Genomic DNA, 18387 nt, shown 5'->3' with positions numbered 1-18387 from the left:
TTAAAAATGTAATGAAAAAAATTACGATACGAAATAATTATTACGTCATTACCGCGTATCTTTTTTGATAGATATACCGCAACTTTATGGAGATGAAGACTTTATCGAGAATGCGTTCTTTATTTCTGAACGATTAAGAAAGTAGCTTAATCGCTATTTATTTTTTGTTTAGTCTCCGGAGCAACGTAAGGTATTACTTCAGAGGATGATGTGTATGAATGTAAATGAAGTGTAGTCTTGTACCGTATCAGGCCGACCGTTCCTGAGATATGTGGTTAATTGAAACCAGACCGCCAAAGAACACCGGTATCAACGATCTAGTATTGGAATTCTCGTAAAAGTAACTTCCTTTATGTTTATCGTGAATCTGTATCGGTTTATCTTCACTCGACTAATAGTTACCGATATTTGGAGGGAAAACTAAATTTGTACCTTTAGTTGTAAAATAAAAAAAATTCCACTTAGAGAATTAAAAAAAAAAAAAAAAAAAAAAAAAAGTAGGATCTCGAATGCAGTCCTTTCATCAATCTACGGTGGATTGTTCAAGCAATCCACCGTAGATTGATGCTACTTCTTTTCCGACGTGATTAACGGAAGAAGGAAACCAAAAAAATATTTCATTCAAAAACTTTTTTTCCGTCAAGTAATAGTTTCAATTTTACCGATTCCATTGCACTATAATACTTTTATATTAGTGAGATATTTCGTTGTGCAATTCATTTTTTAAAAAAGTCTATTAAATGTATAATTTCGTGATATTAATATATAAAAATTAGCGTTTTACAAAATGAAATAACTTTTGAACGAGGTAACCGATTTTTCTAGTTTTTTTTAAAACGATTGATAAGCTACTATTGTTATGTCGGTATTATCACCGAATTTAAACAAATAACATGAGAATTTTATAGAGCGTATTTCTAACACAATGTGCTACGTACTAAAATGTTGAAGCGAGTGTGTTTTTGTGATAGTTTTTTATAATTATTGCTTCCAAACATTCCTTTCAAAAGATGGTCTAATGTCACTAATAGCATTACAGTTGCGCCGGTACCGGTGTGTGCATGATGTAATAAATATATTAATGTCTTTATATTTTTGGTCGTACAAGAATAAATTACCAGAAAAGATTACGGATCGATAGCTATACGGCTCTGCCGCAGTCTCATCTAAAGAAACTCGATGCGATCCGCAATATAGGAATTTGCTACAGGAACCTTCCTCACGAGTTCGATCGACGGTATTTTGTCAGAAGCCCGAGTCGTGCCGCTGAATTACAGAAGGGAAATCGTATTACTAAGATACGCAGCTCCTGTCTTAGTTTTTCCAAGTCGTATAAACTTTGTTTCCTTTTATTAAAGGAAGCAATAAATTAATGTAAACTAATATTTTTTGTGGGAAAATTCATTACGTACACCGGCCTCTACTTATTAAGATGTTAACGGAAAATTACGAACGTTAAACAGAAAATTATGTTAACGTTACTTTTGTACTATTTATTCTTCTTTCCATCGATATAACTTATATTAGGGAAAATTAAATAAATATCCTATAAACGAAAAAAAAAAGTATAACTATACGTCGAACTTTTACAATATTTCGTCGTAATTAAAATTTAAGATCTTCACAATCGTAGATCTGAAAATTAATTTTTCTTATATTGTGTTCTTTGTTAACCGTTTTTTTTTTATGTCATTTCACTTCCTATTTTATAAAAAAATAAGCGTTAAAGAAATAACAACTTATTTCAAAATATGCAGTAAAGTGGTATAAATAATAAAATTATTATTTTTTAAATCTTTTGAATTCACTGCAATATAAGTTTTGGTAAAGTCTGTCCGAATTCAGCTTGGTTGTTTGTTTCTTACTTTTTCACGACTTAAAAGCGTTTACATTTAAAGAATATTTGGACGATATAGTTTTTTATTACACGACTGCTCAAAAAGGAGTATAATGTTTATAAGATACCGATTTAGATGTATGACGCATTGGAATTCTTACGTTACGGGGAGTGTCATAGGCTCTATAAATATGCTTATGTATGTTAAATTGTAAGTACAAGACAAAAAAAAAATATATATATATATACGATTATAAATGGATAATCGATACTACTTTCAGTATAGATTTATTTGGATTGGAAAGTAATTGTTTTAAGATCTGCTACGATATTGAATGTATGAATTACGGTAATAAAATTTATTAATTTATTTTACAATTATTATTTCTGTTCTTATTTATTGTTTACTAGAAGGCCCGGCAATGCTTCGCTATTGCTAGATTTGAATATATATATATTCAAATATAGCTTTATATATATAAAGCTATATTTGATTAAATGAACACAATTGAAAGTTTAATAAAACATTGACAAAATGAACATTACGGAACTTCACAAAATTTCCGTTTCCCCCTTTCCTTTCCCATTTACTCTTTCCATTTTCCCCTTTTAACGCTTTATCCTTTCCCGTTACATTTCCTTTTCCCCATTTTTCTTTTTTCTATTTTACCCTTCTGCCCTTTACCTTTTTAGATTATTCCCTTTTCCGATTTTCCCTTTCTCCCACTTTCCCGCGCGTAAATCGGCCAAGTAGTTTTTTAGTCTATAGCGGACACATTAAAATGGAATCGTAAAATATTGGTATAGCCTGTGCTGCTTTTACGTCCAACAGATAGCGCTGTTTTTCAAAAAAAGTATGTTTTTACCTGTCACAGGTATAACATCTTAGGTATATAAAAACACGCGCGTATTCGAATGCAAGGTTGTGTCAAAATTTTAAAGGAATCGGTGAAGATAATCAATTCTTTTCTTAAAAATATGAAATAAAAAGTAATAAAATATTGTTGTCGGTTAGAAAGAAAACATATTCTTGCAGCTTTAGCAGCCGGTTAATTTTTTAATAATGATCCTATGCTACCTCTTTTTCATTTTGGAAACCCGGCAGGCCTATAGTAGATTAGTTCCTAATTATCTTGTGATAAAATTGATGGAGGGAAGATCATGAGTCCCAAGAGGGACTCTATCATCATTATATTCTTCTTAGGGTCATGTTCCTGCTCCTGTTTTGTGTCTCTTGCTTCTGGGAGAGTCTACCCTCTCCTTATTTTCTCTCCTCCTACCATTATCCTTGTTTTCTTCTTGTTGATAATATAACAAGGAAGCAAAGTCAACAAAAATCCACTCTCTCTAGCCTCGTATGTATTTCATAAATACACTATAGAAGCTTGCACTTCTGGACTATGGCTTGCAGTCCTATCAGTATAACACATTATAAAAAGAGCATCTAGCTAATAACTAATACAACCTTTTACATCTATTTTAAACACTTTTAGTGTAGATTATGGTGTCTACTTATGAATATACATTCTTATCGTTCCAACCGAGTTCATTCACATACTGTTAAGGACTTGAAACGTAGCATCTGATAAAAATAATCTGATGGAAGAAGAATATGAAGAAATCCTTGCTATTCTCTTAAATGAAGTTTTATATTACGGTAATAAATTAAGGTTGCGTTTAGAAAATAACATCGCGTTAGGTAAATTAGTCCACCGGTAATAATATTGGACAACCTAAGCGTAACGATGGAATAAGGAAATCGCGAAAGAACCTTGATCAGAATAACGTTACAAAATGCACGATTAATCGCAGTAAGAAATACACACTCGTATATATTCTTTTCTGGTAGCTGGAGCAGTGTATATGAAACGTTTCGCTTTTATACCTATACATGTAAAACACCCGTCTGAAGTATAAAAGCGCTATTCAAGAATTTATTTCTCTGAGAGTATGATGATCACTATACAGACAGTCTCGATGATGAACAGAGTGAAGGTGTCAATTACAGGGGCAGATTATCACTTGCATTTCAGTCGGGTTGGCCTACTGATATGCAGCTGTATATTTCTCATTTTTCTTAGCAAGCCTGGTATAAATTGTTTGTTATTTTTGAGAGTGGTTTGTGACTTATGTCGGGTCGCCTAAAATTATTATAGTTATATTATGTACATATAGGTACATAGACCTGTCGTAATCTATGACATTGAGGTTATGACCCTGATGAGGGAGCAGAACACTGGCTTGGACGAGGCTATGTTCAAAAAGGAGTGTAGGCTGTAGGATTCCTGGCACTCTTTTTTACAAGAGCAAGGAAACAAAGACCCATGGGGTGTTGTCTATAGAGTACTTGGTCATAAGTGGAAAAAAGACATTCTTCTGTCGGCTATATCGACCAACGATGGAGTTGTTAGACAAAGATCGTGTCCTCGCTCTTCTATTAAAAATATTTATCGTTAAATTTTAATTAATTTAACCGAAGTTAATTTATTTTTGTTTTCAGAAAAATACACAGAAATTGTAACTTCTCCTTGGTGAAACCGGCGAGTTCAAAATTATTTCAGATAAAAACAATCAGAATTTTAATAACGCAGAAAATTGAATCGCTTTATTTATTAATCCATTACTCAAATTCTTTTCTTTTTAGTTTTTCTTTTCTTATATATTATTTAAAATGATGTTTAACCTTGCATTAGGTGAAATAAATCTCTGTAGCCAGGAGGTAAAGGACACCATCTCCTTTTTTTAAAATTTTATAATAGAGCAGCAGTTTGAAGTTTTGAAATTTGCTTGTACAATTTCCTTTTTTCATCACCATCTTCCAGCATAATATTTGCTATTAAAATACTCTATTTAGATAGATCTACTTAAATAGATGCTATTACTTATTTATTAATTTCTGCTTTATATTAAAAAAAAAATGGACATGTATCATATCTCTACTTACTTAACAGCTTTTTTTTAATGAATTCTCTGTCATCATGTCCAGAAATTTGTAAAAAAGGCAGTAAATCTGAAGAAAATTACATTTATTTTGAAAAAAAAATATTTTCTTAAACAATACCGTTTATAAAAGATAATATCAGTGCAACACAACTTTTTAGTTTTTTCAACCGATAAACAAAACAATTATGCGATAAAAAGATTGTACAATATCGTAACGCTGTTACAATGAAAAGAAAAAGGTAATTTTAAAAGACTAATTATTATCATAAAATTATTTTGCTCGTACAAAAAAGTGTAATATAAAAAATATTGTTACGGACACTCAACAAAAATTTACAAAGAACTAAAAAATATAATTTCTTCAGTAGTAATATCTATTGTACAATAAAAATTCACAAAACATTGAAAATTAATAATAAAAAATGATAAAATAGCAGAAAATCTACATCGATCAATTTTATCTGCAGTCTTCATCACTTTCTTCTTCAGAGAAATCATTTACTTCACTGAAGTTACATATGTTTTGATAAAACAGATGACATTATTTAAGTAGAATTAACAGGTCTTTGTATTTTAATTGTTATATCGGTTTTGGATCGACTAATGACATCAAGTACATCTGGAAACTTGACGTCATTCTTTCTCAAATTTTTTCATAAATTAATCAATCTAAATCCTAAACATAACAAAATTTTTGTTCTGGCCATAGCAATTGTCTGACCGTAATATCATTTCTTCAGTTTTTGAATCGGTAATGCTTTGTTCAGCCCGTTTTAGAATCCAAGATGCTATTTCATTCTCACCATATCATAAATTGTGAAATTAATGTCCATAACTTACTGCAGTAGAAATTTTTTATATTTGTTAATAGCGGTGTTGGTAAACATTTTTCTTAATCGGCTGTCAACACATTTACTGTACTTTGCATCTTGAGAATCTTTACTGTTTGTTCAAACAACTTCTATGATTCCTTAAGGTACAATAATAATCACTTTAAATAAATTTTTTACCGTCTGAACTTAATTCACCGTTTAATATTGCTAGATACGAATCTCAGGCCATGTAGCTGTGTTTACTAATGTTTAATATATATGTCTAATATATATGTTTAATATATATATGTGTGTGTGTGTGTGTGTGTGTGTGTGTGTATTTTTTGTTAATTTTTTTTTTACCTATTTTATTTTCAGTACAGAATTGTCGATAAAATAAATACAACTTTTCTAAATTTAAATCAGGTCTTAAAATGGTTTCTTAGTTTTCAAGCGTGAATAATGACTCATATTTCAGAACAACATTTTGAATTATTTCCTCGGGTGTTTTCATAGCAGGTGTATGCTGTCCTCTTTTGTCTATTTCTACAATTCCTCCATTTTATTTTTTTTAATCGCGTTAACTATGACTGAATTAGATACAACTAGTATATTTAGAAACATAACTTTACACGCCCTTATTTTTACATCATTTATGTTTAAACTATAACGAAAAGAATTTTCTTTTGGTTTTGTACCGTTCGTACCTCTACATCTTTCTTATAGTCTTACTTCAGTGTAGGACGTAATGAACTGCCTTTTTTAATTTTTAAGTAATTTTTGGTAACTTTCATTTTACACATATATGGAGGCTTAATTTTGTTTCTGCAGCCAATTCTTTGCCCTTTTTATTTGTATTGCATTCACCGGCTAAGTATTTCTGTTTGCTAATATTACAAGTCTACCGTTCAATGTTTCTCTGTCGTTTTCGACTTTGCCGTTCAATAACCGTTTTACTTATTACCTTCCTCTTAGGTTTATGCGTTTCATTCTCTGATTCAGAGCTTACTTCTGAAGACGGTGTATAATCTTCATCCGCTGAAGTATTTTCAAAGTCACGTAAATACAAGTCTTTTCTAACAAATGTGACTCTGTAACTTGATCATTTTGAGAGCGATCGGGAGAAGCTGAGGTTCCCTCATGCGCTTGTTCATTTACAAATAAAGGATACGGTTATTACATTAATTTTCTACAACAACATTTTTTTACATGTTTTTGCACAATTACAGTTTCAAAATAAAAAATATCGAAAGCCTTCAAAAAACAAGAATAATTAACATAAGATCGATTCAAAGCATTTACAATAAGATTTTTCCCAAATGTCAGGATAAAATTACCCACGTTAAAGCACGAATATATATTATTGTTATTATAACCAGCTGTGACCCGCAGTATGGATAATGTGAATGTTATAGATAATGTAATTCTATAAAAAGTATTCCCCTGATTTCTTTACGTACTAGCGATTCTGATTATATATTTAATCTTTTGTTTAAAAGCTGATTTTTCAATTTTAATTACTCAACAATCAATTTCACAATAAACTGCATATTACTGGCCTTGTAATTAGCCAGATTACTTTGGCCCTGTGACTGGCCGTATTATTTTGGCCTTGTAAAAGGTCAAAGCCGGAACAGGGGACCTAAAGAAAGCGGCACTAACATTTTCATAATCTTTCAGTATAAGTCTGCAATTTATAAAACAGATAACTGAGGATGTAATTTGCTAAATTTTCTAAATTAGCAACATACTTAAGTTACGGTTTTAAAATCAGCATTAACAAAACGAAAGAGAAAATAGCATCAAACCAATTAATCGATTAATAACTCCAAAAAAAATTATGTAAGCTTGGCATGGTGGTATGCAACAGTATATTTACCGGTATCCTAATAAAAAAGACAGTTGGAAACACCATTTTACTAAGCCAGACATGGGAAGTTTTTTATTCTTGAGAAAAAAAAAGATTGTAGCAAAAAACTATCTATGCTGTTTTTGTAGTCCTGTCAGGTCACCCTCCTACTACAGTTATGCTCATGAGATCTAAGAGACCAAATTTTTTATCTTGTATCCTATAATATAGTATATTGTGGGGTTTGTTGAAATGACAGAGGAAATAATTTCAAAGGAAGTATCCAAATTAATAACTGAATTCAGAGATATTCCATTTCCAGTTAGCCGTTTCATACTAATGTTTCTAAATGTTCTCCACAAATATTTGATTTAAATGACTGTTGTTTATCTGTATTATACCTTCTATAATACATATACTAGACAATTATTTCTAATTTATTTTTTATTTTTTGAGCCTTATTTATAGCACTAACCTTTTTCAGCCTTACTAATAGGAAATGATTTAGATTAATCCAAATACGTGATATCTTTCTTCTTTGTGGGATTTTCAAAATTTTATTTTCCTAGTATTTCATTTTCTGAATATTTATTTAGGTAGATGGTATTTCTCAATCCCCGTAGTTACTAAAAGCAATAAATAAGCAAAATAAAGTTTCTGTTTGTAAGATCATAATATATCATGAAACTGACGTGTGATTTAATGTTTCTCTTGCAATTTAGTTGTGTTTTTTCATAAGTGAGGAGATCAAAAAATTACATCGTAAAAGTAAATTTTAAGTGAGTAAATTTTAAGTTCGTATAAATAAATTTTTAAGTGAGATCATACTTAAAAAGAAGGCTTAGTCAATTAATTTTTTTTAATGATATAAATAATGGGCATCAAGAAAAAAAGATTTAGTCATACATATTTTCAAACCTATTATTGCATACATGTTAAAGAAAGGAGCCAGCCTTTCTTTAACTTGAATGTTAAAGAAAGTCGATATCTTCCACCAAGGCCTCTCTAGACTGCAGATGTGTGTATTGTCCTCCACATTTTTGGTCCAAAATATGTGGAAATTCAATGCAGATATTTAAGAGGGTATGCTCCAAGCATCCGATCCATTTTAACAAACACACCGCTAATACAGTAAATAATATTAATACAGACAACTAGTGGTTGCAATAGAGATATCAATCCGCCAGGAATTATTACTTGGTCTGTTATACCCTTTTTTTAAATGTTTTTCACTTTATCAGTCGTATGCCCCCGATAACTATCAATTACTAGGATACCGGTTTTTTTTTTATTAAGTAAATTTACTGATCGCTTTTGCCATATACACCTGATCCAATCTAAAATTAAGGTTTCGTCCATGCAACCTGATTCCTGTGCTCTAATAATAACTCCGTTTACCTGTACGGTAGGAAGAGTTTTTCTTTTAAAAACAATGTACGGAGGTAATTATGATCCATCAGAAGTAATGCAAAGCATAACACTACAACTATGTTTTTCATTACCACCAGTGCGAATCGTAACACTTTTTTAACTTTTTTTGTTTACGGTTTTGTCAAATGGGATTTCAAAATATACGGGGGTTTGATCAGCGTTTCCTTTTTCAGAAGGCAAATAGCCTTTATCTTTTCTAAGATTTATTGTATATTTGTGAAAATGTAATATTTTTTGGGAGTCGTCTGGAAGTCGTTGAGAAATGGTCTTCTTTCGTCTTACTGACAAATCATTTCGTGCAAAAAATCGTGTTATCTATTCACGGCTTGCTTTAAAATCAACATTATTCAATGACAAGCATTTTATTGACACATTTCTGTCGTGACAGCATAACCGCATTTCCTTTTTTCCATAACAAAGTCATACAAGTTTTTTTCTATGTGTATTTGGTTTTAAGCCATGAAAACCCCTTTTATTACCAGCGCCTTTCACCAGAAGTTGTTTCTTCTTACGCCAGTCTCGAATGCAGGTTTCATCTACGTCAAATTTTTTTCCTGCCGCCCGATTTCCAATTTTTCTCAGCCTCTTCTATAACGCGCAGTTTTTCATTTACTGTAAAAGATCGTTTTAATGCCCTAATTAAAATAAATCACCGTATTAAACTTTACAAGATAAACTAAACAGATAAAATGCACATAACCGTCCACATATACAAACAGTACAATGACTATGGCGAATAGTCAAGACGACGATAGGTAACTGACAGTCACTGTAGTGTCATTAGAACCAGATGCAAGCTATACAGAATGAATCAGTTTTATAAAAATTCCGTAACTTCCTTCCTATCGGTAATATGAACAGGATGTTAATAATTAAGGATGTATTCTGTGTAAGCGGCATCCGGTATTGATAAATGAAAGCCTAATGTACTGTTAACATTTATGTGATTGAATTTAGGTACTTCTAAGAAAACGTTTACTTTACATAAATTATCGTGGCTAAAGGCTATGTTTCAAGTAAGCCCCGCACCCTTATTTTTTCTCCCCAATTCCAAGAAAAAAAGTTCGGGGGGTACTGGAATAAATACAGTAATTAATAAGAAATTATTATAACGATTGGCTCTGTTGGTGCAGAATGCTTAAACATAGACAACCTTTTTGGTCAAAAAGGTATCGACTATTCAATTTTGTTTTATTTCATAAAAAAAAGTTAATTTGTTTAATTAATCTCTTCATAAATTAATTGAATTTTATATTAAACCGTGAAATCACTTTTGAAATTTATGCCTTCAAGTACTGGTTTATTTTACTATAATCGTAAATCAATACAAATATCCATGAAATCGATCTGAATGAGTTAAAACAGGTATTTTAAGTTTAAAATAGAATCTCGACCCTCTCTGATTAGGAGAGACAAAATCTCTGATGTTAGGAAAAAAAATTGTAAAGTAGCAAGTTTAAAAATAACTACCGCAATTATTGAAAGTACTTGCATTTTACGATTTCTTTTCTCAAAAACTGATATATGTCACAGTAATTGGGAACTGAATGAATGAAAACATATCGGTTAAAAATAACGTGAAATGCCTTCTCCAGCTAGTAATTGGAATTTTTGTTTAGTCTGATTTTTTTCTGTAACTAGAAATGTAAAAACAAAAGTATAAATTAAATCGGATTGGTTTTACTAATTCAGAGTACATCGATTATTATAGAAATTTAGTACAACAGGATGGCGCCAGAAATGATCCAACAGTTGTTTTGGCAATTATAAACAACATTTGTTTAGGTTAATGGCAGAAGTGACAGCAGTTCATGAATATTAGTTTCTTCTCTTTCCGAGTTCGCTGTTTGTATATCGTTCCAAGATGGTTGACAAAGAAAGATTTGACTGTTGAACAGCGTGTAAAGACTGTTGTTTATAAATGAAACGAAAAGTGTGGTTACACAAAGACGTCTATCTTAAGTCACGGGGTAACAGGGCCATTATTTTTTGAACAGACGGTGAACGTTATCTAAACGTGAATAATTGCTCCTCATCTTCTTGCAAAAGGGTTTCGATTAGAAAACGAGTGGTTCATGCAGGTTGGAGACAGCCCACACACAGCTAATATTATTTTAGACTCTGCATGAAACTTTTAACGCAAATGTCATTTCAAACCGATGACCTAATCATGTTGCATGCAGACAGAACTGGCCCCTGAACAGTCCTGATTTGAATCCATGTGATTATTTTCTTTGGGGATTTCTAAAGGAAAACATTTTCCTTAAATATCCTCATACAGTGATGGAACTGATCATTGAAGCGTGTGGTGAGATAACTGAGGTTATGTGTTGTCGAGTTATTAACAATTTAGGAGTTTGTGTTGCTAGATGTAATGGTGGTCATATTGATCACATGATAAGCAGAACGTAATTTCCAGGTATATAGTAAACGCATTGTATTTTACTTTTTGTATTGTGATTCAAATAAATATTTTTAACAAAACCAAATGTTGGATCGTGTCGTGTGCCACTCTAGTTTAGATTTGGATCAGTGTGACTTCAAATGTATATCAGATATTAGTGGTTAAGCAAGCCTCGTCGATCCAGTTTTTAGGTTTTATGTTTCAGCTGGTATAAAAAGTTAAATATTTATTATTATTGGCCTCAAATTTCTTACATTTTTATCCGGTTGGTTCATTCATAAGATTATTTAAAAAAACACTGTGTTATAATCGTTTGCAGTGATGTTTGTCAACCAGTTTAAAGCACATAACTGTAACCAGTCATTTTATTCTGCCTCATAATAAAATCATAGAGTTTTAACCAAACACTGTGTCAGGATGGCTAATCGACCTGGTTAATTATTATTGTGTATTGCTGAGACTTTTTCCCACATATTGTTTAAATTGATTTGAGTATTGTTTAATGTTATTCCATAGTGGAAAGAAATAAACAAAGGCCTGTTGGTACAAATTAATTGAAGAGGATTTAATTTTGAAAATTGTTTTATTAAACTAGCGGTTTACCGGTTGAATTTCAAAGAATGAAAAAAAAGTAGCCAAATTAAAAATTGAATTTTAGTATAAATTACCTGATCACAGAATATTTATATGATTAAAAAAAAAAACATGTATTAATCGGTCAGTATTTGTGAAATACATAAATTTAATAACATATTAATAATTTTTAACATAAATTTGCTTCATGTAGGTTAACCTGGGTCAAGGTTATATTATGATAACAGTTTAATTTCCAACTTGAAACAAATTATTGGGGTTTTCTCAGAATTACACTCTCTGTATGACAATTTAAATCATTATTGTGTAATAAGAAATAATTAAACAGTACAGATTTCATGTAATTGCTGATTGGTCAACCAGAAGTTAGAGTTAGGTGCATTGGTAAAATGATACTTTTTCTGCAAGAGACACATCTAATTGACAAAAGAATCATCATTTTGCTCATGAAAATATATTGAAAACCTACACGGAAGTTCTAAAAATGAAATATTGTTTAATGAATTTTCTGTATTATGAAACCACTAATATAAAATATTATATTTATCTGTTTTCAGTTATAAATTTTCAGTTTATGTTGTACATGTTTTATTATGAAGGTTTAATGAATATTTAGTACTTATATGTAGGTTATTTTTGTCATTCAGTCATTTGAGTTTTTATTTTTTCAATCTAATTTTTAATTTCCATTCATTTACAAATAGTACTTTTTTTTTGTCTTCAGTCATTTGACTGGTTTGATGCAGCTCTCCAAGATTCCCTATCTAGTGCTAGTCGTTTCATTTCAGTATACCCTCTACATCCTACATACCCAACAATTTGTTTTACATACTCCAAACGTGGCCTGCCTACACAATTTTTCCCTTCTACCTGTCCTTCCAATATTAAAGCGACTATTCCAGGATGCCTTAGTATGTGGCCTATAAGTCTGTCTCTTCTTTTAACTGTATTTTTCCAAACGCTTCTTTCTTCATCTATTTGCCGCAATACCTCTTCATTTGTCACTTTATCCACCCATCTGATTTTTAACATTCTCCTATAGCACCACATTTCAAAAGCTTCTAATCTTTTCTTCTCAGATACTCCGATTGTCCAAGTTTCACTTCCATATAAAGCGACACTCCAAACATACACTTTCAAAAATCTTTTCCTGACATTTAAATTAATTTTTGATGTAAACAACTTATATTTCTTACTGAAGGCTCGTTTAGCTTGTGCTATTCGTCATTTTATATCGCTCCTGCTTCGTCCATCTTTAGTAGTTCTACTTCCCAAATAACAAAATTCTTCTACCTCCATAATCTTTTCTCCTCCTATTTTCACATTCAGCGGTCCATCTTTGATATTTCTACTACATTTCATGACTTTTGTTTTGTTCTTGTTTATTTTCATGCGATAGTTCTTGCGTAGGACTTCATCTATGCCGTTCATTGTTTCTTGTAAATCCTTTTTACTCTCGGCTAGAATTACTATATCATCAGCAAATCGTAGCATCTTTATCTTTTCACCTTGTACTGTTACTCCAAAACTAAATTGTTCTTTAACATCATTAACTGCTAGATCCATGTAAAGATTAAAAAGTAACGGAGATAGGGAACATCCTTGTCGGACTCCCTTTCTTATTACGGCTTCTTTCTTATGCTCTTCAATTGTTATTGTTGCTGTTTGGTTCCTGTACATGTTAGCAATTGTTCTTCTATCTCTGTATTTGAACCCTAATTTTTTTAAAATGCTGAACATTTTATTCCAGTCTACGTTATCGAAAGCCTTTTCTAGGTCTATAAACGCCAAGTATGTCGGTTTGTTTTTCTTTAATCTTCCTTCTACTATTAATCTGAGGCCTAAAATTGCTTCCCTTGTCCCTATACTTTTCCTGAAACCAAATTGGTCTTCTCCTAACACTTCTTCCACTCTCCTCTCAATTCTTCTGTATAAAATTCTAGTTAAGATTTTTGATGCATGACTAGTTAAACTAATTGTTCTGTATTCTTCACATTTATCTGCCCCTGCTTTCTTTGGTATCATAACTATAACACTTTTTTTGAAGTCTGATGGAAATTCCCCATTTTCATAAATATTACACACCAGTTTGTATAATCTATTAATTGCTTCCTCACCAGCACTGCGCAGTAATTCTACAGGTATTCCGTCTATTCCAGGAGCCTTTCTGCCATTTAAATCTTTTAATGCTCTCTTAAATTCAGATCTCAGTATTGTTTCTCCCATTTCATCCTCCTCAACTTCCTCTTCTTCCTCTATAACACCATTTTCTAATTCATTTCCTCCGTATAACTCTTCAATATATTCCACCCATCTATCGACTTTACCTTTCGTATTATATATTGGTGTACCATCTTTGTTTAACACATTATTAGATTTTAATTTATGTACCCCAAAATTTTCGTTAACTTTCCTGTATGCTCCGTCTATTTTACCAATGTTCATTTCTCTTTCCACTTCTGAGCACTTTTCTTTAATCCACTCTTTCTCTCGCCAGTTTGCACTTCCTGTTTATAGCATTTCTTAATTGCTGATAGTTCCTTTTACTTTCTTCATCACTAGCATTCTTATATTTTCTACGTTCATCCATCAGCTGCAATATATCGTCTGAAACCCAAGGTTTTCTACCAGTTCTCTTTATTCCGCCTAAGTTTGCTTCTGCTGATTTAAGAATTTCCTTTTTAACATTCTCCCATTCTTCTTCTACATTTTCTACCTTATCTTTTTTACTCAGACCTCTTGCGATGTCCTCCTCAAAAATCTTCTTTACCTCCTCTTCCTCAAGCTTCTCTAAATTCCACCGATTCATCTGACACCTTTTCTTCAGGTTTTTAATCCCCAATCTACATTTCATTATCACCAAATTATGGTCGCTATCAATGTCTGCTCCAGGGTAAGTTTTGCAGTCAACGAGTTGATTTCTAAATCTGTGCTTAACCATGATATAATCTATCTGATACCTTGCAGTATCGCCTGGCTTTTTCCAAGTGTATATTCTACTATTATGATTTTTAAATTGGGTGTTGGCAATTACTAAATTATACTTCGTGCAAAACTCTATAAGTCGGTCCCCTCTTTCATTCCTTTTGCCCAGCCCGTATTCACCCACTATATTTCCTTCCTTGCCTTCTCCAATGTACAAATAGTACATCCTAAATTAAATGATTTATATCTTCTAATCTGTCATTGTGTTTAGTTTTTACCATTATTCATCACTATGTACTCATTCAATATAAAAAAAATCCCACCACAAACTTACCTTTCTCTTCAGTTCATTTTATAATCTCCATTCTACACTCTAATCCATTTAAATTTCATCATTCTTTGATAATGTCAGTTGTCAAAGTATATATTTCTTGTCCCCATTTGCTATTTTCATTGTCATAAAAAACATAACATAACACTTTTCAGAATTTCGTTTTAATTCTTTAAATTTATATTTGATTTTCTTTTTTTGGAAAGCTCTTGTGTAATATCTTACATCTGACCTTTGATACATATCTTGGGTTGTCCATCTTTTAAAATCTTTCTTGTTCAATAAAATGCTTCACCTAAAAAAACTGAGGAGGTGAAATTAATGTATTGTTTTACAACAGAAAGGTATACATTATTTGTTACTTTACAATGTCTATTCCAGTCTTTCTTTATAAGGCTGTGATATATGTAAAGTACATACAATAGTATCATAGTTACTTTTACTTTCTACAAGAGTAGAAAGAGTAAAACAGACTGATGATATCACTTGTAGATTTTTAATTTAAACTTCATTTTGGTGAGAGTTTGTAATCAGTTATGCAGTAGTATAATTGGTAGTGAAAAAGGCGGTAGAAAATCATTTAATCCTCAACTTCCTAAGTAAGTTGGGCAAGGGTTGCTTGTTACTCCTAAGAATACTTATGGTGCTTTTCAGAGTGATGACTTTTGATTCATGACGTACCTTATATAAATATTACAATTATGATACTAACAGACCTCAAGGTGCAGGTTTTTAATTTTTAAATCTAGTATAAACTTTTTTTTTTATATGAACTTGGTATTTTGTAGGAAAATAAAAACTAAATATTTACTTAAAACAAGCTTTTAAAAAATAGTTTGTTTTCAGTTCTTCATTAAATTCCAACATCTTAAAGAAAGAGCCAAATATTTAAATAAATACTTCAATTTAAATTATTTGTAGTGACTTCTTTTAAGCTGGTATATATACAGTTACATTTAACTCGAAGAAGGTAATGAAACCACTTCACTCCTTACTTTTCATAATAAGTTTGCTAAGAGATGATTATTTACTATTTTGAGAATGGTGGGTGCTATGCATTTGTTTTTTGACACTGAACAGTACAAAATATTCTGCCATTTTTGTTACATATTGTATTCTATTATAATATGTAATAATACCTGTTGTTTGTGAAATTTTATTAACTTTATTTTTATTGATTTTCAGACTGAAATTTTATTCTTGAATTAATTAAAATTAATCGTGAATGATTTTAAATTCAATTCATGAATGTGTAACATAAATTAATCTTATCATTATAATTATTATTTAAACATTTTTCATATTTAACACTTATACAGTAATAGGTTTTTCAATTAATATTATTACATTTTATTTTTATTTTACAGAGCAGCGTTTCCCCTATATCAGACTTAATATTCGACTTACAAGATGGCACCTGGCTGTTATCGTTATTGGAAGTACTTACTGGTAAAACATATGTAAGTATTAGTTACAAAATACTCCATATAATTATTTTAATATAGTATATTATGTAGAGCTTCTTTACACAATTTTTGTATATTGTACGCAGAATAATAAAAATAATAACTTTTTTAAACAATAACTATTAAAAATAAATTGTACTTACAGGAAAATGATTCAGAAAATTGGAAGTATTGTGTTTAAATCATGTAATAGGACTTTACTTACAAACTCGCTTGTTAGGATCGAAATAACTCGTTTAGAGGGAAAGAAATTGAAATAACTCATTTAGAGAGAGAAAAAAATTGTTACGTAATCTTTTATAAGTGGAAATGGTAAAGGGGCTTATAATAAATGTGAAAAAAATAAATGCATGAGTGGGGTTGAAAAGGGGTGAAAATAGTATTACTGCGATTTCCGGTGAAAGTTGACGTCAAAAAAATTTGTGATTATTTAAGACACAGAAAAGTAAAATTTTTCACCAAGTTTCATCAAAACTAAATTATTTTTGCGGAAATGAAATATAAAAAACTAAAATAAAAATTTTTTTGCATCTTTATCAGAAATTTTCAGATATGTTAAAATAAAAGTAATAGATTTTTACATGATCTACAACTATTGTATTGGAAATTCCTTTTTTCCAATCCCCCAACCCTCCAAATCACTCCTCTACCATTTTTGCTCACAAATTTTTTTTTACATTTATTATAAGCCCCTTTACCATTTCCATAAAAATCCAAGTAACAATTTGTTTTCCTTTAAGTGTAATTTGGTTGGGGTGTTATAAGTAAGAGTTTATCTGGTTTGATATTATAAATATCTATTAATATATGAAGTTGGTATGCATGAAGTGTAAAAATTATTTCATATTTACATTAAGTATTTATATTTCATTGTTGTTAAAGCAAAGAGTAATACTGTTTAAAATAAAATTGTGTTTATTTAAAATATGATTATGCATGAAACTTACAGTTTCTCACTATATATATATATATATATATATGTAATTATTACAGTCTATTTGACATAACAGAAACTGACAGTTAGGTATTTACTTCCACCTTGTTGCCACACAGAGTTCCTGTACCTTTATCATTTCTCTATTATGCAGTAATTATGCTGAATAAAGACTGATGATATTTTATGAAGATGCTTGAACATACACTTGAACATTGCTTTATACTTTAACATATATACTTGAACATTGCAAAATTGATACAGCCCTTTACAGTACATATACCAGGATTCCATTAATGTAAAGCTAATGTCTCACAACTATTTATTTACATTTAAAATAAATGACTATTATAAATATCTATGCTGTTGAAATAAAATTTTATTATATATTTAGTTAATTATGAAAACAACTAAATTCATTGTTCAGATAAAGTTTTATTTGTGCTAAATAAACATAATCAATAATTACAACAAAATAGTAAATTAAAAATGTACATCTTAAAACTATAAGTCTACTGCTTCGGTATATAAATTATTTTAGCTAATACAATTGTAAATAAACAGTTTTTACCTGTATAACTTGGTGGTATACAAATAGTGTATTTATGAAATAAATAATTTCGCGTGCGCCCACACACACACACACATTGACCACTGTTATTCTACATTGCCTATATAGGCCAATCAAATTGTTGAAGCCAAAATTTACTTCCGTTAGGCAAGACATGTAAAAAATAGGAAAAATTCCGTAGAATTGAATGAACTACTGTTCTACCCTCTCCAAAGTTGGCGAAAAACACCGTTTTTCGTTTTAAAGAAAAACTAGACGTTTTACAAAAAAAGCTTTTAAATAAAAGTTGT

At 30.6% G+C, this 18387-nt stretch overlaps 1 protein-coding gene across 15 annotated transcripts in view; it reads left to right on the top strand.

Annotated features, from left to right (window-relative positions):
- LOC142322487 (uncharacterized) overlaps nt 1–18387 on the top strand; it is a 127663-nt gene that overhangs the window by 35283 nt on the left and 73993 nt on the right. For 14 of the 15 annotated variants that reach the window (XR_012755890.1, XR_012755893.1, XR_012755888.1 and 11 more), the window contains one exon: nt 16494–16586. The gene's annotated coding sequence lies outside the window, so the exon portion shown is untranslated. Of the gene's footprint in view, nt 1–11145; nt 11292–16493; nt 16587–18387 lie in introns of those variants that run through there. The other variant, XM_075361624.1, reaches the window with a different exon arrangement.

This window comes from Lycorma delicatula, chromosome 3 (assembly GCF_047948215.1).
Source record: "Lycorma delicatula isolate Av1 chromosome 3, ASM4794821v1, whole genome shotgun sequence".
Lineage (NCBI taxonomy): Eukaryota > Metazoa > Arthropoda > Insecta > Hemiptera > Fulgoridae > Lycorma > Lycorma delicatula.
This window is presented reverse-complemented; position numbering and strand designations above follow the sequence as displayed.